Raw genomic sequence first — 26,406 nt, 5'->3', positions numbered from 1 at the left:
ATCCCTAATATATTGAGTGTTTCTAGTTTTTTCTTTGCTTTTATTTCAGTATTCCAGCATCTGCAGTATTTAAAATTTCATTTGACCATAAAGATATAATTTTAATTCACAGGATTAGTGCTGAATGACAACACATACTGGTATCGCTTTACCCAGTGACTGTATCAATCGTATTTTCATGTCTAGTTGGCAATTCTGGTGGTATTGTGGAAATATCAAAAACTCATTCATTTTTATTGAAACAAGTAACTGCTGAAATTTTTTTTAAAAACACCTTCAGTTGGAAATGTAATATATGAACATATACTTTTTAAATTCTGGGTGGTTTTTAAGTTCAATATTTGTTCAATGATTCCTGAAGTAACTACACATTACAGTGTTACAACATTATTTGTTAACTGACCCTTTCTGAAAATAATAGTAGATTTCATCAAATTCGCTGAGATTTCTGGAGGGTGCCCTTATATTTAGTAATTAAAATGAAGCAACATTGCCACTGAACACCTTTTGAATTCATCAGTTAAACCGATGTTTCAGGAAAGTGATATTTAATCAAATAATATCCCACTAAACATTCAAAGCCCAATCTTATCAAAGAGCTACGAGTCTTTTGTACATTGGAGAAAGACAAATTGATGCATTGCAAGCTGGAACAGATGAAAAAATTGAAAGGTTCAATAAACCACTTAAGCATTAGCCATGGCAGTGTCATTCAGGGGGAAGGGGAATGAACACTAACTTAAATTCAGTATCACTGCTTTATTTAGCAAGTGCCCACTGTCAAATGTGTTACATTACTCTCTATCCACGAACTTGCTTTCCATTTGGGAGAAAAAATCTGTTGCATTATCAAATTGATGTAGCTAGTACTATTGGTAATTCAGCAGGATATACTTAGACACTGATAAAGATTTGAGGTCTAGCCTCAACAGTGCATTGGAGTATAGTAATAAACCACAATTAAAGAAGAAAATGTATTCTGATATAAAATGTGCTTTCAGATATATAAAGTTGACTCTCTATTGATGGGGCACGAAATCAATATAATGTATGCTTGCTCATTGACTCATAGGTTGCTTCGAGCTGAACATGATTATACCCGTTTATGAATCACATACGCACATAACTTCACAGCTAAAATATTACCAAAGGTAATTAGACCATTTTAATGATATCTATTGGCATTACTTTTATCTATAATGATGTCAGTCAATGAGTTGATACGGACATAAAATCTACAGCTGTCGACAATAAAGTAAGTCAATATTGTACGGAGTCGATGGTAAATCTTACTTCAGTGCCTATTGTCAAGACAACATAGCACAGAAGGGCTGTTGTAATCGAGTCGTGATTCTGCTGATATTGCTCATGATTTGCCAGGAGGACACTTGGAATGAATTTCAAACTATTCCATGTGAAATATTTTGCCAGTGTGTCTTGAAAGTAGAGGTCAGTCAAGTATAACATACTTTGCAATGGATCCAACTTACCTCTTAGCTCATACAAATGTCATCCACTACTCAGGGAATGACATATTATTAAAGATTATTAATTTCAGTTTCTAAAGAAAAGCAGAAAAAAATGCAGTGTTTAATGCAGTAAAATACAATTAATTTGATTATCTGTTGTTTATGAGGTACTGCATTCTACATTCTGATATGTAAACTAAATGCATCACTTTGGACTAAACCCCGAATCATTAACTCTGATTTATTTCCACAGTTGATGCCAGACCTGCTGAGCTTTTCCAGAAATTCCTGTTTTGGTTTGTGATTTCCAGCATCTTCAGTTATTCCAGTTTTATTTTGCATCATATTAATGTTTTACTTAAATATTCTGATCTCTCAGGTACATTTACAAAACCAGCTGAAATAGGTTCACATGATTCCTGAAGAAGGGCTCATGCCCAAAACGTCAATTCTCCTGCTCCTTGGATGCTGCCTGACCTGCTGCACTTTTCCAGCAACACATTTTCAGCTCTGATCTCCAGCATCTGCAGTCCTCACTTTCTCCTCACATGAGCCCTATATACTGAAATTAATGTTAGTTGTGTAATCCATAGGAATCTGAAGGTTTTGAGTCTAATATCTAGCCTGTTGCACCAACAAGATACTCATTTAAGATATGGAGTAGCATGAATGTATGATTAACTAATGAGTCAGAGGCCAAATCATATCCCTCTCTTTAAGATGTTCTCTTCTGGTTTCAGTTATAACTTAAAGACGCAATAATGCAACCATATCATGGTGATTTAAAATAACTGATATTGAATTTTAACTGTGAGAAATTCAAATTAGTTCACATTTGCTATTGGAAAGAAAACTGTCTTGAAGATGAGTCAGTACTGTACCAATATGCAGCAACCAGATAAATAAGAAGTTCAGAGATTCAAGTGACTGAGAAAGTTCAGAATTTAAATAGGGCAGGAATACACAGAAAAACCATCAATGAAATTAATAAAATTATTGGACTTTTATATATTCTTACAACTCCTGATAGTTTATGCAAGTAAAGCACTTTCTTATTTTGATTTGTAGTTTTGAAGTCAAAATAGGACAGCCTCTACACAATCCTCCACAATATAGTGGAAACCATCATCGGCTTAGAAACTTGAAAATTACTGCCCATCACCTCAGCTGATAAATACTTAATGCTTTTCCCTACTATTCTTCTGGCTGTTATTTCAGCAAGGGCAATCACAATTCTAAAACAATGATTGTACAGTTCAATACAGTGAGGACACTTCTGTTGTGCATCAGAGTTCTGAGGAAGGGTCACTGGACCTGAAAGGTTAACTCTGATTTCTCTCCTTCTGGATTAGTGATGCTGGAAGAGCACAGCAGTTCAGGCAGCATCCAAGGAGCTTCGAAATCGACGTTTTGGGCAAAAGCCCTTCGTCAGGAATAAAAAGCTGATGAAGGGCTTTTGCCCGAAACGTCGATTGCGCTGCTCCTTCAATGCTGCCTGAACTGCTGTGCTCTTCCAACACCACTAATCCAGAATCTGGTTTCCAGCATCTGCAGTCATTGTTTTTACCCCTCTGATTTCTCTCCACAGATGCTGTCAAACCTGCTGAGCTTTTCCAGCGATTTCTGTTTTTGTTTCTGATTTCTAGCATCCACAGTTATTTCGGTTTTTATTCAGATATGCACCTCCTGGATCTCCAATTTATAGATTAGTGTCAGTGATATTAAGTAAATGGGCAACAACAAACATTGTTATTACTGCCCGAAGTTAAAGAATACACATTTTGCTTCTCCGAATCGGAAAACTCAGGTCTCATTTCTCTAGTCATCCACTGCCAGCAGTAATTGCAGCTGCTGATAAAACATCACCAATTGTATCTTAAGAGTAATGAAACACTATTAATTCATCTGTACTTCCCTTAACAACTGAAGGTGATATTTTTATGACATTTTCCTATGTGCCCTGCTATAATAATCTAAAAGGATCAGAAACAGTCTTTTGAAAGCTGTTTTGGATGGCTCTGTTTTTCAATCTCCTCATCCACTTTGCCATGTCCTCGTGGAGAGGATCAATGATTAATCCTAATGATGGCTACCTGCTAGGATTCAGGTTCAGTCCATTAATGTATTATTAAGAAAGGGATGTGAGGATTAGTCAAGAATAAACAACCCACTGATGTCAGAACATAAGATGTCCGTGTGTTTAAAGAACAGTGAATTATTTCCATTCCATTTAGCTCATTTTCAGTGCCCACAGCTAATTATTATTCTGATCTATGGACATAACCCCTCAGAGCAAACTCAATTTTACGACAAGGCAGCAACCTGTTGCTTCAATGCCTCTGTCACTGAATGGCCTATATTGTTTGATACTGAATTGCTGACCTGAAGTAGCCATTGGTTTAACTTCTGGTCCGCACCAAGTTGGCTACAATACTGCTGCCATGAAACCCCTCAAGTTTGGGTGAGAATAGCCTAGTGGCCAGTATCCCTGTCCCTGTTTGTTTGTAGAACTCTTTCCTCCAACCACACATTGCCTGAGACATCAGTAAAATGTATGCAGCCCAAATAAGCTGAATGCTAACCCCTTCGGAACCATTACATTTTATTGATTACTATTCAATGACTCAATATGGAAAGTTACCACCTAGAAATGAGAGCTGACCATTGCATTTGACTTGATTGCATTGGAATCCACCTTCAATGATTGTGCGATTTTTATATGTGGTCGAACCACAGAATGATCCATTCTTAAGTAACAGTAACAAAGTCTCCAAATTGTTAGTGCCCATGAAACAGTTGGTGTTTATAGAACTGTGGGTGCTTAGAAAGCTGGCTGTGAATCTGTTGGTACTTAGAAAATGATGGGTATGCATGGACCTGTTGGTGTCTATAGACTGTGGAAACCAAACAAATGGTGGGTGCCTCTCTAACTGTTAGTGCCTCTCGAATTATTGCGACATATAAATCAGTTGGTACAAAGAGAGCAGTGAGTGCTTATAAATCTATGGTGCCTGGAGAGCTGTTGGTATCTATTAAGTTGTGGAAACCTCTGGAAAGTTTAATGCTTGGAGGTTTATTTGGTGCCTCCAGAAATGTCAATGCCTCTAAAAATGTGTTAGCTATAGATTTGTTGGTGCACCATAAAACTGTTGGTGTATATAGAACTGATACTGCACTGAGAAATGTTGCTGCTTATGGATAGATTGGTGACTAAAAATTCTGTAGGTTTGTAATAAACTCTGATCCCAGTAAACCCGAAACTCTTGATGCTGGATTATTTCATGAAACCCTGATCTTCAAAAAAAAGGGAGACCGATGCTTCTGAACCTAAGGACTGTGTAATCACAGAACAAAATAAAAATCAGCAGGAAATGGGCATTTGTACAGAATACGCTAATTACTGCTCATGGTAAAACAGTATTTTAATGATTTTGTTGTGCGGACAGTGAGTTTTGATTTTTGCACTGATGCTCAAAATCACTTCATGATTGATTGGGCCATTCTGTTAACAAAGGTCCTTCATGGCACTGGCTCAGAGCCAGAAAGCAGCTGCCACAGTTTTGAGGGGATATCAGTGGACTCACATTATCAGTCTCTGTAACTGAAGAACTAGAAATGCCACATTGACAAGCAAGATCTTTCCATTATCCATTGTTCCCATGGAGAATAGCTTTCAAACAAATATTTGGACATATTGACAGTCATATTGAGGAGCACAGCTGTGCTATTAGTAATGTAGACATATAGAATAACCACCAGAGATTGGTGGGAGACAGGAAGGTGGGTCCACAGAGTGATCTCAACAAAACACAACCTCCTTGGCTTGTTGCCTGTTTCTCAGCATTACAAGTTGGAGTATGCTCCTGTATTCCCCTCTTCTTGAATGAGTTATTCCACTAGTTTATTTATGGTACAGATTTGTATGGCTCGTTTACAGCAAAAATAATTATTTTGGTCAGAGATAGATGTTTTGTGTCCACATGTTTAGAAGTAAACACTTAAAATAAAACTGACATTGCCAACTACATCTGGTACCTGCAGCTTGTGTCTCATTATCAGTGCTAGTCTGAAGTGTTAAAATAAGCATTACAATGAGCCTTGGCAGAGAAGGCTGCCAGAAATGATTTAAGACCCTCAGACAGGGGCACTAATATTGTAATAATAAATTGACGGAGCATAATGGTGGTTGGCTTTGCCTCCATCAATAAATATAGCTTACGTTTAGTCATCATCAGCCACAGCTGTTTAATAAACCCCAATACTGTGGTTACAATTCTGCTGATAGCCTCTCATATCCCAGGACCTGAAGTGAGACTGCAAAATTTTACAGCTTCGATTAATTTGACTTTAACTATAAACACTAATACAAAAGTCAGAACCAGAAAAAATATTATAAGTTGTATCTGATTAATATTGCAATAAGAACCCCGATTTCATCTCAGCTGCATTTCCAGTGATATTATGGCAGTTGAGTGAGTGAGTGAGCTCTGAGAATTTTTTGGGTCCTGAACACTTTCTTGGAGGATTGGAATTCACCATGTTATTTTCCAGCTGCATTAGCTAGTTTGAGATTCTGGTCTGTAACCCATTACTGGGAGTATTTTTGAGAATTGGTCCACTGTTTGAATTGATCATCCAACCAGTAAAGCGAGTTGGCTATAGTCACCAGTGACAGTATGTGTGTTTTCTACACAGTACGTTACCTCTGCTCATCCACCTTAGCCGATTTGTGTCCATTAACAATTTATTTTCCTCCATTGTCTCTGTTCAGTGGTCTGTCTCCATGGTAATGCCCTTTCAGAGTTCCGTTCCTGACTGCAGAAACCAGCAGATCCCTGCAATGGCCTTATTTTCAAATGGTGACACTTGGTTCATCTTAAAACGTTGACATTCTTTCTGCTTCTGGCATCAAGCAAATGAATCAGATTCTTCCATCTGTCATCTGCGTTACCAGAACTCTCCTGCTAAGTTCCTGGAAAAAGAATGTGCACCTTCATCATTGTTCTATTTCCATCCTCAGAGGAAGACTGAACTGAGCACAGTCTTTATGCTCCATGTAGATATGAGATCAACTCATTTGCAAGTCTCACATCCAGCCCATTGTTCTGAATTCTGACATGCCTGAACACAGCTTACTTCTGTCAACTGTCTCAGTACTATCATTGCCCAAACCCAGAGTTTGTATCTTTACATCACTTTCCCAACTTCCTTTCCACTGGACCCACCCCCTCCCCCATTTATTTCACAGCCTTCTTCCCACTCCCCAGTCCAAAACACCAACTCTTCTGCTCCTCGAATGCTGCCTGACCTGCTGTGCCTCTCCAGTATCTGCAGTCCTCAGTATCTCCTATTGCTTTTCATCAATCACATTATTTCTGTGATTAATACAAACATAGATCATTTGACATTCCCACAGAATTACAGAATTGTGATGGTGCTGTTGGAGGCCATTCAGCCCATCACGTTTGCACCAGCTCTCCAAATGAGGATCATGCCTTAGTGTCATCTTCCAACCTTTTCTGCATACCTTTGCACATTAACAAAATAACCAGATAATGCCTTCTTGAATGTCTCAGTTGGATCTGATATTATCACCGATCTTAAACTTCTTTTTCCATAGACTCCCCATTTTGAGGCTTGGAAATTGTTGCAATCTCTGAGTGGGAACCGAGGTGGGGTATGAGTTAGTGAAGTTTTGAGACGATTTGTAGCTCAGGTTGAGACTCTGGATGTAGGTTTGCTCGCTGAGCTGCAAGGTTCATTTCCAGACATTTTGTCACCTTACTAGGTAACATCTTCAGTGGGCCTCCAGGTGAAGCACTGCTGATAATTCCTGCTTTCTATTTATAGGTTTGGGTTTCTTTGGGTTGGTGATGTCATTTCCTGTTCTTTTTCTCAGGGTGTGGTAGATGGGGTCTAACTGGATGTGTTTGTTGATAGAGTTCTGGTTAGAATGCCATGCTTCTAGGAATTCTCATGCGTGTCTCTGTTTGGCTTGTCCTAGGATGGATATGTTGTCTTAGTCAAAATGGTGTCCTTCCTCATCCGTATGTAAGGATACTAGTGAGAGGGGGTCATATCATTTTGTGGCTAGTTGGTGTTCATGTATCCTGGTGACTAGTTTTCTGCCTGTTTGTCCAATGTGTTGTTTGTTACAATTCTTGCACGGTATTTTGTAAATGACATTAGTTTTGCTTGTTGCCTGTATAGGGTCTCAGCGAGCAAACCTACATCCAGTGGGGTATGAATGCAGATGCAGGCTTACCAGTGGGAGGGATGTCCTGTATTAATCCACGTTTTATAACTCAGTCAGAGCTCCATCACCACCCTTGCTGCCCTGAGGTTTGTAAACCTACAGTTTCAGCTGACATCCCCACTCATGGTCTTGAACTTACTTTGGGATGTGCTGTCCTTACCATACATTTCGTTATGTTCAGCCTCACCCTACTCATTTATCTGTCAGCTTTCTGCAATCTACACTGAACCCAAAGACCATATCAATATTTAACTTCATTGGAAAGACAGTTCCTGAACAGGACCTGAACAAAGATGTTGTTATGACCAACCAAAACTGATCACTTTGATTTCAATTTTCTATAACTTTTCTGACCCACTGGTATAGATTTTAACTCTATCTTCCCACAGTCAGTGGATATTATAAGGGATGGGGGAAGGATCTAGTATCAGCTGTCACTTAATCCCTTGATTCCAGGTGATTTATTGTCCAAATGATAACTCATCTCCTAAACAGGTAACTCACTGAGACACAATATTTTTAAAAATTTGCTCATGGGGTATAGACATCTCTGGGTAGGTTTACAATTATTGCTTTTCTCTAATTGCACAGAGGGCAATTCAGAGTCACATGTGGACCACACCAGATAAAGACAACACATTTTCTTCCTTGAAGGACATTAGTGAATCAGATTTTTTTAGAACAATCAGTATGAGTTAACATTAGGCTAACTTTTCATTCCAAATTTTTATTGCCTTCAAATTGCTTTATTTGCCATGGTAGGTTTTGAACTCAAGTCCCACAATATTAGCTACAGGTTCACAATGACAAGTCTGGTGACATTATCACTGTGCCAGTCCTACTATTACCGGTATCGCTCTGAAGGGTGGTGGTGGTGGTGGTGGTACAGGTGGTGGTGGTGGTGGTGGTACAAGTAGGAAGCCAGGCCAGCTGATAATCCAAATCTGTCTGGAGCTGCATGATGAGAGAGTGGAGACCCAGTAGGTAAATTATGAAAAGTGTAAAATGTCTTCCATGGGTGCATCCATTCATTCAGTGGCTTCTTTCACCCTGGGTTGCCTCTCCCTCATAGTAAACAGAGGGTCATTGATCATTTTCACACCTAACAGCCTCCATCAATGAATAACCCTAGTCGATATCCATGAGAATATCCACTGGAACTCACCGCTGATGAACACAAGTTTTCCCTCCCACATCTCCATCCTCTGGGAACATGAACTGAAACCCTCCTGTTCAGATTAGCAGAGGCCGGAAAGCATGGATTCCTCACTATTTGTTATTGGAATCACCCATCCGCTTTCTATTCCCAAATGGACATCGGGGCTAAGTTCTGATCCAACATTGTTTGAGGCCCTCTCAATCATTGATGCATTAAAATTGTTCTGTAAATTTAATGATAAAAATACAATGGAAACAATGACTAGATTCTATCACCATGTCAAATCCTATAATTCAGGTTCTGTTATACTATAAACGGTGTGGAGTTTGCACATTCTCTCCATATCTGCCTGGATTTCCTCTGGGTACTCCGGTTTCTTCCCACTGACCAGAGATGTGTATGTCAGGTGGATTGGCTGTGCTAAAAATTCCCTGCAGTGTGCAGTGGGCATAAGGTGGTGGGGTGGATCTGGGTGGGATGTTCTTCAGAGGGTCGGTGAAAACTCAATGGGCTGAATGGCCTATATTTGCACTGTAGACAATCTATGATTCTAAATTTATCTCAACATTGAGGATGAGGTTATTGGCTTGGGAAATGAAAGTGAAACAATTGAAGGAATATAGGATCAGTGGATGGGCAAATCTGATTGGAAATAATTATTCGCTTAGATGGTGAATAGTGATAGACAGATTTGATAACACACAAATGTAAGCCGTTTTATAACTTTGACATATATCTATAATCCAATTAAAAGTAAATGTTACCTTTCACCATATGTTAATTAAGTTAAATCTGCACTTGGGCATTGGGAACTAAAAGATGCAACTTCTTTTACAGAAACTGTGTCACCTTAAAACTTAGGTCCAGGAAAATAATTAGATATTAGCTGAATCCTTTACCCTGACATCATTTTCCTGGAAAACAGTGCAATTGATATAAGCAGCTGCATGTCCAATGGCTTCATGTAATATTCCTCTCTCCACTGTTTTAGTGGAGATCATAAACTTTACAAAATAATAAACAGGAAACATACCTGTGGACTAAAAGAATGTCATTCAAATGTGAAGTAACCTCTCCATGGTTAATACTACCAACAGTTCACTCTTTCCCTTGTGAAAATCATGGTTTCATATGATACAAACAGTTATCGTTCATTGCTAAATCACCCGGTGTAATGATTTGTTCTTCCCATACACTCTTATTTCACTATCATCTATTCCCAATATAAATTGTAAAACAATCTTAAAAATTCTAAGAGCATAAATACAATTCCATAAGTTATATAAATGCATAAGGCAATCTGTGGCAAACCAGACTGTAGGAAGTTTAAACATTTGCAAGGTACATTAATTCACAGATTGCTTTTTCAAAGAGCCAACAGTGTTGTGATGGACCAAATGGCCTCCTTCTGCGTGGGAAGATGTAATGATCCATCACAGTTAAATCATGGACTGTGGGGAGTAATTCTGGGTTTGTAATCTAATGGAAAGGGGCTCCAATAATATAGCTCCCAGGCTGAACTCAAAAAATTAAACCCATCATGTAAAACCAAGATTAGATTAGAGTTTTGGAGCACTCCCTGCTAACCAATAATAATCTTAATGATTTACAGAATGGTTTACTGTGCCTGAAAGCTGTCGACATGTCTCCTAGTGTCAGCTGCTTCTCTGCAGCACGTTAATAGCTGAAGTAACTTTCTCTTCATTGAACTACTGCTGATAAAAGGAGGATTGACAGAAGCAAAGTATAGATTGAGCTGCTCTGGTCCTTGATAAACTGGCAGCTGGTAGTACTGAAGTGTGATGTTCACAGGAGGGTGCGAAAGTTGTCTGTGATGTCATTCCAGCACGTTATCTAAATTGACTCCTGGAAAACAGTGTCCAGAATGTGTTAAAGCAAAATAAGAAAATGCTGCTAAACTCTCTTAAATGGCAGTTGTGGAGCCAGCGGCCGATGGTGCTGAGTATATTCAGCTTGACTTATCTTTGAAATTATCACTGTTGAAGAACAGTGTGTGTAGCATAACACCACTGGTTCAGAAGAATGGATTCTCTGGGCTTGTCCAGTCTGTAAGTATATGTGCTTGAATATTTATCTACTTAGTTATTATGACAACAGGAAGGCAGATATATTTTGTTAATTCTCTTTGGCTATATGTCTATTTTCAGTCCTTTCGTTTCAATTTTGTTTTAAGAACTCGAATTGTATTCTAAGTCCGTTTGCAGCTGCACTAAAGGTTTTATTAATACATGAATTGTTCAGTGTGTCTTTGGACCAGAGCGATGCGGGCTATTATCGAACACAGTCATAATCACAGCTAGTGGTTCCAAAAAATCTTTCTGGTTATATCACAGTATATCAGGAGCGTCCAATGCATGAGGACAAATTCTTCATGATTAGTGCTCACTTTAACTAACCATCTCCTCTGCACACCCGCTGCAAAGCCAGCAGTGTGAGACAGACAGACAGAATTCCCAAATGAACCAGCCTTCCCATAGAAATATCTACAGTGACCAAGAAACTCTGCTCCAGAGATGTTATGTTTTAAAATGCATTAATCAGGTCAATGAGCATCCCACCACCCCCCTCCCCCATGCTTAGGAGAACAGGCAGCTCCGAGTCGGAGCAGGCTGGCTGTCTTGCTTCATGTACAAACATCTAAATGAAACATGGTGCGTTCAATCGGCCCTGGATTCTCAAAGGAATTTGGTTCCGTCTTTCTACTTTAAACACAGTGAAGTTCATGTGAAGACTAGTCTCGATATTGAGGGACTCGACTCAAAATAAACACTGGTGATTGTATTCGAATACACAGCTCCATCAACAGAGGGCTTCAATTAAGGTAAGTGCCTCTCATCTGGATGCCTGCATTTCAGAGGTTTCGTGCAGAAGTACTGTTAGACTAGAAGGCTGGAGTTGACGTTTTGCTTTGTTGTATTGCATCGTGGTGTTTTGCGTTTGTTCTGCAATGGTCCAACAGCATTTTGTCTTTGCAGTTCAGATTCTATAGATAGATGAACATGCTCTACCTTCACAAACAGGCTATTGTTTGATATTCTGTTGAAAACAGAATATTTTCTTTCTGTTGACCAATCAAGCAATTTATTCTCTTCTGTACAGCTGCTGTTTTTTTTTTGATGTTCTTTGAATGCATTAAGCCATTGTTTCTTGTTGAATTAGGGTTAGCACTTTGGAAAATGTTACTGAAATATTTTGACACAGTCTTAGGTGTGGCTATCTGCCTAGTTAGGACTGAACTGCAAAGACTGTGCACTCACTCCATAACAGATAGAACTCTCTACCAACGGGCATGAGAAGAAGATGGTACATGCCAATGATATGGATGGTTCACAACTTATTGATAAACTCCCCTTTTTTAAAAATGACATTTTGAAAACAAAACTCTTGAAAAATTTCCCAGAAAAAGAACCTATAAAACTTGTGAATGACACATCCTGGTTCGACATGTCTTGTATACTTCAAAATGGAGGTCCAGCACAACCAGCAATTGTACTTCCAAGTCTTTGTTGTTGGGTTTTAGTTCATCTCTATTATTAATATTTACAGAATCTTAGTCTTAAACAGGAGGTAGCACCTTAGTGATGGTCAGTTCAACCTATCTCAGGTTAGGTGTGTGATTACTCATATCTCTCTCTGGTGAATTCTTTTGCCTATTTCTCAGCTTTCTTATATCTACTGAGAAAATAATCTTAAGATGTAACTTAGGAGGCAGTTACAAATCTGTTAATCATTTGAGGAGTTTAGAAGACAGCTTATAAAAGCTTCTCAACTTGGAGATGCTGGTGTTGGACTGGGGTGTACAAAGTTAAAAATCACACAACACCAGGTTATAGTCCAACAGGTTTAATTGGAAGCACTAGCTTTCGGAGAGCTGTTCTTCCATTAGGTGGAATCACCTGATGGAAAAGTGGTGCTCTGAAAGTGCTTCCAGATAAACCTGTTGGACTATAACCTGGTGTTGTGTGATTTTTTTAACTCTCAATAGGCAGATTGGGTTATACCGTTTCGTAAACGTACTCAATTTTGTTTCAGCTTTCTGACTTGCTTGATGTTGTTTTATCTGATGCAACATTGATCACCTCCCATAATTTTTATTGATGTTAATCAAGGCAGAATGGGAAACATTCAACAAGCCTGAGGAATAACCTTAAAATAAAGCTGTTTTTCTTTGATATATTAAGTACAGTAAATGTCTAATAAAGAGTTGTAAAACATGAATTTGATCCACAAAGGGTTAAATGACATGCCCAATCAAAAGACCTTTCATTGCTAAAGAGCAGAATTTGATCCTTACCTGCAGCCCTTCCATTTGCCGGTCTTGGAGCTGACAGAAAGAATTATTATAACGTGGACCTACCGTTGAAATAAACTATTGCCACGAGCCTGTTTGGTCACCCGGATGCAATGTTGTATGTGCCAATGAATCTACTGAATGCATCCATTTATGGCATGTTGCCAGTTGAGTGGGATAATGTTGTGTCGGAAGATAATAAAGCCAGTTTACTTTGGAGATGATGCACTGGCTTGCAGTTGGTAGCATTTCACTGCTTTTTGAGATTTGCCCTCTCAAGCTAAACTTACGTTGTATAAAAAAAGATGTAGAAGTCATTACTGACAGATGAATTGCTAATATAGAAAGTCAATTGGTAACAACTCAATCTTGACAGGACAGTTCCTTTGACTCTCTCACAAGTACCTTTTATTATTTATAATAGAGTAAACTCTCACTTTAACAATGCCTGGGAAAGAGCCAAGTACTGCATTATGACGAAGGAACCATTGTAAGTGATTTATCATTAAATTTCTTCCCTTTACAATACAAATCACTATTCCCACTTAGTCAAAAGACAAAGTTTATCTTGTATGATCTGATAAATTTTCTCCTATCAAAGTAATGAACTTGTCAAAAAAAACAGATGTCTCTTTTCCACAATGAAGGCTGTTCTTGGTTTTCATTTTTTTAAAAATGAAGCCTTTGGTCAGATCTGAGACATAAAGAGACAGAACAGTGCATGTTTTGCTGTAATTTAACCTTTACTGCCCTGCATCTCTCGCTGCTAAACAAAACAATAAAAGGTTAAAAGAAAAATCACTGCCCGAATCTTGAATTTATTTTGTGGTTAGTCTTCCCTCAGGACAGTTTCCCACAAGCAATACAAAGTCAAATATTAAAACAGGCCCACCTGCCATTTTGCCAGCCAAACATCAGCCAATGAAGATGGATACAATCTACAAAGCAAGACTCTTAAACTCAGTATTCCATAAGATGGTAACATGAAAATGATATAGTCAGTCAATCTACTATCTATAGAAGAAAATAGTTGGAGAAATTTATATGGCTCTGGTAGTGTAGTAAATGGTTAGTAATGCAAAAACGGGGGCAAATGCTCTGTGGACAAGGGTTCAAATCTCATCACACAAGAAGATGGAATTTAAATTCAATCAATAAATCTAGAATTGAAAGCAAGCTTCAGTAATAATGACTATGAAAGCCAGCAACTGTTGTTAAAACCCATCTGATTCACAAAGGAATTTGCCATCCTTACCTGGTCAGTGGGCTTTGAGGGCTAAAGACAATCAATGCATGTACAAGTCAAGAGTGTGATGAAATATTCCCCTACTGCCTGGATGGTGCAGTTCCAAAAATGCTCATGAAGCTTGACACCATCCAAGACTTTTGATTTGATTTATTGTTGTCACATTTACCTGAAAAGTTTTGTTTTGTGAGCAGTACTGGCAGATCATAACATATAAAACATATACATCAGAGGGCGCTTAGCCAGAGCAAGGCATACTAGGTTATGGCTGCAAAGGAGCTGCACAAAACAAGGTCAACATTATTTGAAATTAGAGAGGTCCATTCAACAGTCTAATAACAGCAAGGAAGAAGCTGTTCTTGAACCTGCTGGTGCATGTCTTCAAGCTTGTGTATTTTCTGTCTGAGGTTGGAAGAGAGTTGGATGAGAGGGGTCTTTGATGATGTTGACACCATTACCATGGCAACAAGAAGTGTAAATGGAGTCCATGGAGGAGGGGTTGGCTTCTGTGATGGTCTGGGCTGTGCACATAACCTTCTGTAGTTTCTTACAATCCTGGGCAGAGCAGTTGCCATGCCAGGCCGTTATGCACCCTTTTAGAAGACTTTTAATGGTGCATCTGTAAAAGTTGGTGAGGGTCCTTATAGGCAAGCTGAATTTCCTAAGCCGCCTGAAGAAGAGATATTGTCATGCCTGCTTGACCATTGTGTCTATGTGGGAAGTCCAAGACAAAACAGTCCACTTGAACGGCCACAACCACTCACTCCACCAATGAAACAAGTGACAGCTGACAGACTGAATGACTGGTTTGATATAAAGTAAGAGGCAAGTTTATTAAAAGTTAGTTTAAATGTCTGTCATAAAACAAGGAACAGAAATCAAACATTTATTGAGAGAAATGAGATTTAGTGAGGATTATTGAGATATTTCTACAGAAAAAAAAGACAGGATTGCATATTATATATTATAGACTACAATATACTTAGAACAGATAAAGAGCAAAATGGGGATCAAGTGACTTTACTTACTCTGGATAACATAATGGCAGTAGAGGAAAAAGCAACACAGCTGTCAACAAACCAGAATAGAATCCATTTGGAGACATGTGAAACATAACAAAGGATCCATCACACTAATAGGTTCAGGCTATGCATAACCTAATAGTGAAAGTGGAAATCTGCAGTGATTAGACACTGGGACAAGAAGCTAATACTCTGAGGAGGGAGGCAAAACAGACAAAGGAATGCAGCCCCAACAATTTGTATGGATTTCTTTCTAACCCAATGTGAAAGAAATTATAAAAATAATATCTGTTGTAGGAATGACTAATGGAGAATGTAGCAAAGTAAAATGATGTAAAGGCACTGAAACATGAAGGAAGAATGATCACAATATAATATAGTCACTTTAGACAAGGACATGCCTGTGACAGAATCTTAGTGGATTGGAAAGAAGCTGATTTTGAGGGGAGGAGAATAATACCTGGGGACAAAAGAAAAGAGTGACAATACTAGAAAACCGAGGGTGGAATTTTATAGGGATCTGACCAATGTGGTTACATCAGACATTGTGACTAAATCAGTGAAAAACTTGATGAGGCTTTTCTCAATATCAGGATCATCATGCTTCATCATTTATGGTTTTCACAAGCGGCACTGTAAGGCTCTCAGTAGGAATGGTGATTGTGAATTAAAGAGGATTATTGCTTCTTTAAATGCCTTCGTTATGGTCTAGCTTGTCTCGTTAATATTCAGCTTTCTGTTTCATTTGGTAAGTTTGGTAAAACATCAAGATAATTTGATGTGGAAACCAAAGGGGTATTTAGTAAACTCAAGCTCGCCAGTCGCACCAAAAAACCTTTACGTTGGATACTTGATGTCAAGATCCCAGGACTCACTCCATGGCCACTGGTCATGTGCATCCCTATATCCTCAGACATTGCATCCAACACATGCCCAACCTCAAATATCCCTCCAATCCACTCATCAGACACTTCTGCACCTCAAATGTTGCTCCTCAGGTTACCCTGGTAACTCTGCATCAAAGACCTTGTGTGCTCAGGGACACCCCCTCACCTGGGTCAGGGAGTGCCCCAGGCTGTATCTCTGGGATCTCCCTCACTGTCAGAGCGCTTCTTCACTCTGAGCTGGTCCCGACGCTCACAGTATCCCTGCCTGGCCTTGCCTTTTTGTGCTTTTGCCCCTCAGCCAGAGATACCAGGCCCACAGTGCTGCTGCCTTGCCCTGCCCTTTAGCACAGACACAAAGCCAGGAAGCCTGTCCTGGCTGTCAGCAGGTCCCAGCCAAGTCAACAGGAATAGCCATCACTCAGGGAGTCCCTGCACTGTAAGGGAGGGGCAGCCTCCGATCCCCGTCCAGGAGCTTGGACACAGTTAGCCAGCTGCTCGGGGTGGTCAGAGTCAGGATGCTCTCCTCGTAAGGAGTGAGGAGCTCAATGTCAGGCAGCTCCCCCCTCCTAACCCTGTCTGGGCTCTTCCTGCCCCATTGGGGGCTGTTCCCCTCCTGGAATGAGAGAGAGGCGGGTATGAATTGAGATGAAAGTGGGGGCACAGCTGTTATTGTCGGTACAGAGTGGGAGTGGGGGGTGAGGGGGTGTCCTGAGTGAGTGGGCAGCACAGAGGGCATGCAGGGTTAGTGGTGTCGGGTGTTGGGGGAGGGTGAGAGTGAGGGGAGGGGAGGATGTTGTAGGTACTAGTGAGAGTGGGAGAGCATGGGCCTTAGTGGGAAGTGGGTACAGTATCAGAGACAGAGGGAGGGGGAGGTATCAGAGAGAAGATGGTGGCACTCACCCTGGGAGAATGGAGAAGGTCATTGACCTTCAGCTTACAGCACTGGGCATATCCCCAGATGCTGAAACAGCACTGACTCAGGGGAGGGGGGTAACATCAGAGCAGGTTGGGCAGGGTCTGGTGTCAGGGTGCCCCCTCCTGGACAGGGTCTGGTGTCGGGGAGCCCCCTCCTGGACAGGGTCTGGTGTCAGGGAGCCCCTTCCTGGACAGGGTCTGGTGTCGGGGAGCCCCTTCCTGGACAGGGTCTGGTGCCATGTTGCCCCCTCCTGGGCAGGGTCTGGTGCCATGTTGCCCCCTCCTGGGCAGGGTCTGGAATCAGGGTTCCCCCCTGCTGGGCAGAGTCTGGTATCATGGTTCCCCCCTGCTGGGCAGGGTCTGGTATCAGGGTCCCCCCCAGCTGGGCAGGGTCTGGTATCAGGGTCCCCCCAGCTGGGCAGGGTGTGGTATCAGGGTCCCCCCAGCTGGGCAGGGTGTGGTATCAGGGTGCCCCCTGCTGGGCAGGGTGTGGTATCAGGGTGCCCCCTGCTGGGCAGGGTGTGGTATCAGGGTGCCCCCTGCTGGGCAGGGTCGTGTCAGGCGCCCACTCCTGGGCAGGGTCTGGTATCAGGGTCTCCCCTGCTGGGTAGGGTCTGGTGCCATGGTGTCCCCTCCTGGGCAGGATCTGGTGTTGGGGTGACCCCTGCTGGGCAGGGTCTGCTTTCAGGGTCCCTCCTGTTGGGCAGGGTCTGGTGTTGGAGGTCCTCCCTTGTTGGTCAGGGTCTGGTGTTGGGTGCCCTCTCCTGGGCAGTGTCTGGCATCGGGGATCCCCCTCCTGGGCAGGGTCTGGTGTCAGGGTCCCCCCTACTGGGCAGGGTGTGGTGCCACAGTGCCCCCTCCTGGGGCAGGGTACGGTGCCCCCTTCTGGGCAGGGTGTAGTGTCAGGATACCGCCTCCTGGGCAGGGTCTGGTGCCGGGGCAGTGACGATTTGCCCCTGATGATTAGCCACTGTCGGTTCTCCACCAACGTTTCTCCACTGGGGTCGTTTGACCTCTGGAGACTATTCACCACCGGAAATATATATATGTACTGATGATTGTTTTCCCTCCCACCTGTTCTTTCATACTTCTCAGTCCCCTTTATTAATACAACTACATACTACATATTGATAAGAAAAAAAAAGAGAGGTAAACTGAATATCATTTTATTGGTTTATATATAAAAATGAGTTACAAACTTTAACCAGAGAAAGGAAATAGATTTTAAAAATCTTCATAATGGCAGTAAAATTTCACGTTAATATTAAACAATGAATTGTTTTAGTTCATTTGATAGTTATGTGCTATTCTTTTAAGATATTCTAAACAATCTCTTTCACCGTATTCAAGAACAATTTTTTTTATTCTATTGTCTGTGTCTCGATTTTTTTTTTAAGCTTTATTCGTAGTGGGTAACCCGCTTATCAGCTATTCCATATATAAATCTCACCCCTTTTGCACTTTCATTTACATTCCAATAAATTTCCATACGGTTGGGTGGTGAGCTCAGAGTTCAAAAGCAATTCTCCGGTGAGCGACTTCAGTGTGATTATTTATGTGATCTTCATCTTTTATTGTTGTCTCATAGACCGACCATATATCATGGGGAAACAAAGGTTTAGATACGCTCGGTGGTCAAAGGGTTAAAGGCTAATCATCATCAGCGAATCTGCTTATTTGCAGAATCGGCTTCAGTGGCCAATGGGTGGTGGCTAAGTGTCCTTGGTGGTCAGAGGGCAGTGGCTAATCGGTGGCGGCGAATCTGCTATAGCGAATGGTCCCATCCTGCTGGTTTCGGGGCGCCCCCTCCTGGGCAGGGTCAGGTGTCTGGGTCCCCTCTGCTGGTCCAGGGGGATGAGCAAGCCCCACCTCAGCACCACCCCATCCAGCAGGAGCTCCATGTCCCTGCTCTCACAGTGGGACGGTGACACCCTCCCCCCGTCTGCGATGTCAGGGCAAAGGTCAAGGACCGTGCAGGGCAGCTCCAGACCACACAACCTGTCTCGGGGGGGTATAACTAGACCCATACAACCTGTCCTGGGAGCACAACACATTTTTAAAGATGGCACAGGTACAAGGGTTACCTGTCTTTTGATGGATAGCCACTGAGTGGCAAGTTGTTTTGAGAATGTTGTGCATTAAGATGAGGCCTGGCGGAATATGATGAAAGCGAGGAATTGGGTAGGTAGTTAATGAGGCAAGTTTAATCCAATACAGCAAGGAAACTTGCTCAGCCTTACAGTGTAAAACCCTTGAAGCAATTTGGACTTGGCCAAAGAAATGTAAGATTCAACTAAATGATGTGGAAAGTGTTTGCCAGAGTGTGGGGAAAATACAATGCTCTGAAAGAAAAGAGCAAACTGAACCTGTGTAGGAGTTCACAGGTGAATAAAGATATTAAAGTGTTCACTTACACTCCTGATGAGCATTGGGAAGAAACGGGTGTTAAATACATAGACAGCAACAAAGTGACAAGAGAAAATACAGAGACAAGTTAAAAATGCAATTAGGAAGCCAAGATGGAATTATGCAATGAAATTATCAAGCAACAAAAGAATAAAACTTTTTTTTGATATATCAATTAAAAAGATGGCTGCGTATGAATAAGACCAATCGGGGATAGACAAGCTAATGCTACAGGTTATGAGAGAGGAAGTTCAGAAATTTAAAATCATTATGTCAGTATTTACCAAGGAGCTAGAACAAGGAGACATTATTGAATGATGGGATGAACAATGTAATCAGTTTATTTAAAATGATGGAAATGAGATATGTTGAATAAACTTAATGTCATAGACTTGTGGATGTCTACAGTGTAGAACAAGGGTCTTCAGCTCATTGAATTCCCTGTTCTCATCCCATTTTCCAACAACAAACTTAAACAGGATAAAGATCCTGATCCTGATGGATTGCTTCTGTGTATAAGTGTCCCAGGATTAGTTGGCAGAAGCATTATAGCATATTTTTAAAAATTCATTGGAAAACATATTTTTCCATAAGATTGGCAGACAATTCATGTAATCCTTAATTTAATAAACAGCATTCAACATGATAGAAAGTTGTAAACCAGTTTAATGTTAGTGGGATGAACAATAAAATAGACAACAGATAGAGAATAGATATCTCACATGAGAAATATGAAAGTAAGTAGTCAGCCTGGATTTTAAAAGGAAAAAGTTTGCTTCAGTAACCTTCATGAAATTTTTGAAGAGGTAACCAAGCGAGACCAGATATTGGTAACACAGTCATTTATCTACATTCTCTAAAGGCCTCTGAGAAAGTGCACCAGAGACTAATGAATAAGGTCAGAGGCTGTGGAATTAGTGGCAGAATGGATTGTGAACTGCTTCAAGACAGTATTCAGTGAATGGGAAGGAAGAGTAGTTATTAAGAGTGACATAAAGGATCAGTTCTGGGGTCAGTGCTATTCACCATTTTACATTAAACATTTTGACTTCAGAATCAAACCACAAGTTCTAAATTGGTGGATGACACTAAATTGAGGAGATAGTCAATACTGAGGAGGCGGCAAAAAAAAAATTGCACAAGTACATTAATTAAAGTGTCGAAATTACCTAAAACAAGGAAATCATGCCCAGGGGAATCGCTGGGAGCTTGCCCACAAATTCATATTAAGCCGAGTTTTGAAATAGCTGAAGAAATCCCAATGTGACTTAAATTGCCTACAAGCACACACTGTCAAATAAGAACTGAAGGAACTGAGGATGCTGTAAATCAGAAAAAACAAATTGCTGGAAAGATCACTCGACCAGAGTTAGTGATTTCTTTCCACAGATGCTGCCAGACCAACTGAGCTTTTCCAGTGACTTTTGTTTTTATTGCACACTATGTCAAGGCAAGTCCAAACAAAAACAGTGACACAGGAAAGATGTGAAAAAAATGTTGTGCAGTGAAGGTATTGATAAGGGTTGCAAGTTCACTTCAAAAATGTTTAGTAACTTTATTTTTCTGCTGAGCGTGTTGTCTTCACATAAATTAGTCATGTAGTCAAGGTCGTCAACGTCAAACATCTTGGCTTGTTGTAACTTGCTTCAAGGCCCACCATGACACATTTCATCTTCAAACATTAAAGAGTGCCCTGATAATAAGATAACAAAGCTGGCCTGTTTCATCTGTACCAGAAATATCATCTCATGCACACTCATCCAGGAAATGGATGAAACTATTTTGCAGCTTTCATGTTGCCTCATCCAACATTTTGTGATTCTGCATGGCCTAACTTCACTCCAGTTAGTTAAAGTGGTCACATGATAAGCATTCTTGCATTATGCTAACCAGGAGCTCACAGCCAGGAACATTAGCTATCACGGCCATCCTACTGTTGGACTTCCCATCCTGTGGGCAGGAATGACTGACAACTTCACCACATCTGAAGTTATCCAATTCATCTGATTCATTGCAATTTCACTGCAAATGGTAACTAAAGTTCACCACAGACAAATGTGAGGTTCTGCACTTTGACAGGAAGACTGGGTAAGTAATTTGTTACTGGGAGTGTGCAAGACTAGGTAAGAAGAAGTACAAAGGGAGTATTGAGTGCAAATGCATTAATCACTCAAAGTTGCACCACATTTCATCAAGGCAGTAAAGTAATTGCTTCATGTTGGTAATTTTAGAAGGATAGAATTGAAGTGTGGGAAAATTATACTGCAGCTTCATCAAACCTTAGCTGGATCACTTTTAGGAACTCTGCAGTTCTGGTCACCATGCTATCAACAAGATGTTGAAAGGAATGTATCAATTTAGGGGAATATTCAGCAAAACCTGGCTGTCCTCATGCACTAATCACTGCAATGGAGACAGACAGGTACAGCAGGCAGAAAAGAAGGCAAATCACATATTGGCCTTCATAGTGAGAAAACTCAACTACGGGAACAAAGATGTCTTTTTTTAAATTAGATTCCCTACAGTGTGGAAACAGGCACTTCAGCCCAACCAGTCCACACCAACCCTCTGAAGAGGGACCCCACCCAGACCCAATTCCTTCTGACTAATGCACCTAGCACTACAGGCAATGTAGCATGGCCAATTCACCCTGACCTGCACATCATTGGACTGTGGGAGGAAACCCATGCAGACACAGGGAGAATGTACAAGCTCCACACAAACAGTTACCCAAGGCTGGAATCGAACCTAGGACCCTGGTACTGTGAGGTAACAGTGCTAACCACCGAGCCACTGTGCCACCCCAATGCTATCTTGCAGCATTGATGAGGCCACACCTGGAGTAATATGTGCAGTTTTGATCTCCATATTGGACGAAGGATGCTGTTGCTACAGAAGGCACACAGGGAAGATTTTCCAAGTTAATTCCTGAGATGGCAGGATTGGTGCATGAAAAGAGATTGAGTCACTTACGATTATATTCCCTGGAGTTTAGAAGAATGGGGGGGGGGGGGGGGGGAAAGGGGGAAGGTGGCAGGCGGGAATCTCATGGAAATCGTTAAAATTCTAACAGGACTAGACAGGTTAGGTACAGGAATGATGTATCCGATGGTGGGGGAGGCGAGAACTAAGATCATGGATTAAAGATGATGGGTAAACCTTTTCAGACTGAGATGTGGAGAAATGTCTTCAACCAAAGAGTGGTGAGCCTGTTGAATTCACTGTCACAGAAAATGGTTGAGTCCAAACATTGAGTATTTTAAAGAAGAAGGTAGATATCACTCTTGTGGCTAAAGAGATCAAGGGAGGGTGGGATGAGAGCATTGAGCTCAATGATCAGCTGTGATCATATTGAATGGCAGAGCAGACTTGAGGGGCCGAATGGCCTACTCCTGCTCTTTTCTTCTTTTGCTCTATGGGAATGTATGATGGTAGAGGGGTATTGCCTCAGCACTAGAAATCCTGAAACACTCAGGGGATACAGGGATGGTTCAAATCTCACCAACAGCAACTGTGGACATTTTATTTGACTGAATGGTGAAGCAGGCTAGAAAGGCTGAATGGCCTACTGTTGCTCCTAGTTTATAGGTTATCATGATGACAGCAGGAAAGTGTTGATGTCGGGAAAGGAGCATCAAGGCTGAATCTCTTGTTGAAAAAGAAAGTAGCTCAGAGGTAATCTAGTGGTGGCCTTTCAATTTATGAATGGCCTTGGTGGAGGATAAGAATATTTTCTTTTCTTGGGGAAAGCATAACTGGAGACCATGAAAGATAGTCACCAAGAAATCAAATAGGGAATTCAGGAGAAACAAACGTGGAACTTGCAATCACAGGGAGATCTCAAAGCGGATAGTGCGCTACTTTGGAAATAGGAGAGAGAAAGCAATAACTGTTATAATGGTACATTAGGATAAGGGAAAATGGGACAGAGTTCAAGTGGAGAATCAACAGCAGCATGGACTATTTAGGCAGAATGACCTGTCTCTGTGGTGTATATCTTGTGTAATTCTATGAGGTCTGTCTTGGAACATTGCTTTTCACTTTATTTGGGAATAGCTCAGTGACAAGTGTTTTAAATTATTGATAGCACAGAGTTGTACAGCCAGGTGTTGTTTATAAAGGAGATTGTTAGAATTTTACAGGGTTCTGAACTAATTAAGTGTGTAGGATGAGGAATAACAGGTGGATTTGAATATTGGTAGTGTATGATAATGCGAGACGGAAGAGCAGACATCAATGTTCAGTTCTTGCCAAGAGCATCTCCATTAGTAATGGCAGAAAATGAAAGGAATTGAGTGTGATTATTGATCAATCACAGGATGTTTTTGTGGGTTACTAAGAAAGCTAATCAAGTTCGAGGATGGCGCCCTTAAGATTTGATTGCAAATCAAAACACATTATTTTAACCTCCAACAGATGTTTGTGCAGGTTTCATATGAAATAAGTTGGGTTGCTTTCAGTACCTTATGAACCAGAAGGCGGCTGGTGTGTTGGAAGGAAGGAGTTGACAGCAAAACGAACAGAGAAAGTTAAGTGTTTTGTGGTCCACGTTATGAGGACAAACTTACAGAACTAAATCTGATTGATCAGAGAGCAATGGTTCAGAATTCAGATCCTTAAAGGGGCGAGAGCTACAGACAGTGCTGAATTTATCACTTAACCCTCAGTAGAAAATGCTATTCAATTCATAACATGCCAAACTTCTTCAAGAGTAGGGGAGAAAGAGCATGTAGAGGAGCAGAGTAAATGGGACAATGGGGTTAATTGGGAGTGCAGAGAGAAGGAGGGGACACAAGGCAGGAGATGTGGGGAGAGAGGAAGGGGAGGAACACAGGTAAGAACTGTTTTCTGGGGAACAGGTTGGGTTAGTAGTGGTAGCAGATGAGAACTGGTGCAGGGTGAAGGAGTGGCAAGCTGAGGAAGAGGCAAGAGGGAGAATGGAGGAGTGAGTTGTGGGACGAATAGAGGGTTAAGTAGTGGGGGGTGGGGAAGGGAAAAGAAACATTGGTGAGAAAGAGGAAATAGAAGTTTTTGTTAATCAGCTACTGGAGGATGACTGGGGGCAAGGTTCTACTAACCAATGTTTGGGAGAAGATTTCCCTTAGGCATCTGTTGATGAAAGTCAACAGAACGAGGACATGCCACAACCCAAAGGACTAGCCACACTACCATACATCAGGAGCATTTCCGAACTGACAGCCAGACTACTGCGACCACTAGGACTCATAACAGCACACAAACCAACAGCCACACTCAGACAACAACTCACCAGAACGAAGGACCCGATACCCAGCATGAGCAAAACCAATGTAATGTACAAAATCCCATGCAAGAACTGCTCAAAACACTACATAGGACAAACAGGAAGACAGCTAATGATCCGCATCCATGAACACCAACTAGCCATGAAACGACACGACCAGCTATCCTTAGTATCCACACACGCAGATGACAAGCGACATGAATTCGACTGGGACAACGCTACTATTATAGGACAAGCCAAACAGAGAACAGCCAGGGAATTCCTAGAGGCATGGCACTCATCCACAGATTCTATCAACAAACACATCGACCTGGACCCAATATACCGGCCACTGCAGCGGACAGCTGGAACTGACAACTGGAAGCGGCAGAGACAAATCACTATAAAAGCCGGAGGAAACATCACAGAAGCGCTTCACAGGAGGCTCCCAAGCACTGAAGATGTCACCTAGACAGGGGACGAAACGTTTGCAACACAAATTCCCAGCTTGGCGAACAGAACCACATCTACTAACCAATGTCTATGTTAATAGTTTATGTAGTTGTTTAGTAAATTGGAAGGTAATGCACAGGACCTTCCCAGATTGTTACCCTTAAGGCATCAAAAGTTCAGGGCAATGAGAAAGGATTTTAAGGCATTGTGCATTCAAATTAACAGGTCTTATGGTTAATAGGCTAAAAATACATAGTCAATTCGATAATCTTGACCAGACCTCAAACTTACTTATTTCTTGCCGTGGATTATTTTTGCAACTCCGAAACTTTTCTACCATGTTGACATTGAACCTATTACACAGCTCCATTCAAACATTCACTGGTAGATTATCGTCTCAATACACCTGTAAAAATGATCAAATGCTAAGAAAATTAGGGAATAAATAAATCTCACCAATCATGCTTGTGGACAAAAAGAAGCTGTATTTAATTCAACCACAAAAAAATCTGCTACCTTTAAATGTAATTACAGCCATGCAACAGCCATATCTACAGGCCTTCAGCTTGTGAACACTGCAGCAAGCACCATGTACTGCAGTGTGCTTTCAGCTTGAATATTACAGTCAACTTTATTACATGATCATCTGTGTTGAACCATCTCCACCTCCAAGAACCAGGCTTGCTGCAGTATAATAAAGAGATGATAAAATTCAGTCTACTTCCAGTAAAAGTAAGTTACCACTGACAAATTCTCTAACTCAGAATTAGATCTTCTGCTGTTTAAAAATCACTTCATCTTCATGTTTCCTATTTCACAATGTAATCTTAATTCTCTAATTGAACTGATGATTTATTTCTTACAGCTCCATACAGTATGATTTCTTGTATGGGTGAGAGTTGAAACCAGAGTTTCATGTGTGTTGGCTTTCCTTCTTCTAACTGCATCAACGTTGCCTTGACATTTCCAACAAAAATCAAAAGAACTGTTGATGCTGTAAATCAGAAACGAAGACAGAAATTGCTAGAAAATCTCAGCA

General features: G+C 41.0%; 1 protein-coding gene across 14 annotated transcripts in view; it reads left to right on the top strand.

The window, feature by feature from the left end:
• LOC140464827 (cadherin-12-like) overlaps nt 1-26,406 on the top strand; it is a 627,324-nt gene that overhangs the window by 342,345 nt on the left and 258,573 nt on the right. For 3 of the 14 annotated variants that reach the window (XM_072560307.1, XM_072560310.1, XM_072560311.1), the window contains exon 1: nt 11,314-11,726. The exons of 6 other annotated variants lie outside the window; for them this stretch is intronic. The gene's annotated coding sequence lies outside the window, so the exon portion shown is untranslated. Of the gene's footprint in view, nt 1-1,133; nt 1,152-10,736; nt 10,954-11,313; nt 11,727-26,081; nt 26,100-26,406 lie in introns of those variants that run through there. 5 more of the 14 variants (XM_072560308.1, XM_072560321.1, XM_072560315.1 and 2 more) reach the window with 5 other exon arrangements.

The sequence above is a fragment of the Chiloscyllium punctatum genome, chromosome 41 (assembly GCF_047496795.1).
Source record: "Chiloscyllium punctatum isolate Juve2018m chromosome 41, sChiPun1.3, whole genome shotgun sequence".
NCBI classification, from domain to species: domain Eukaryota; kingdom Metazoa; phylum Chordata; class Chondrichthyes; order Orectolobiformes; family Hemiscylliidae; genus Chiloscyllium; species Chiloscyllium punctatum.
This window is presented reverse-complemented; position numbering and strand designations above follow the sequence as displayed.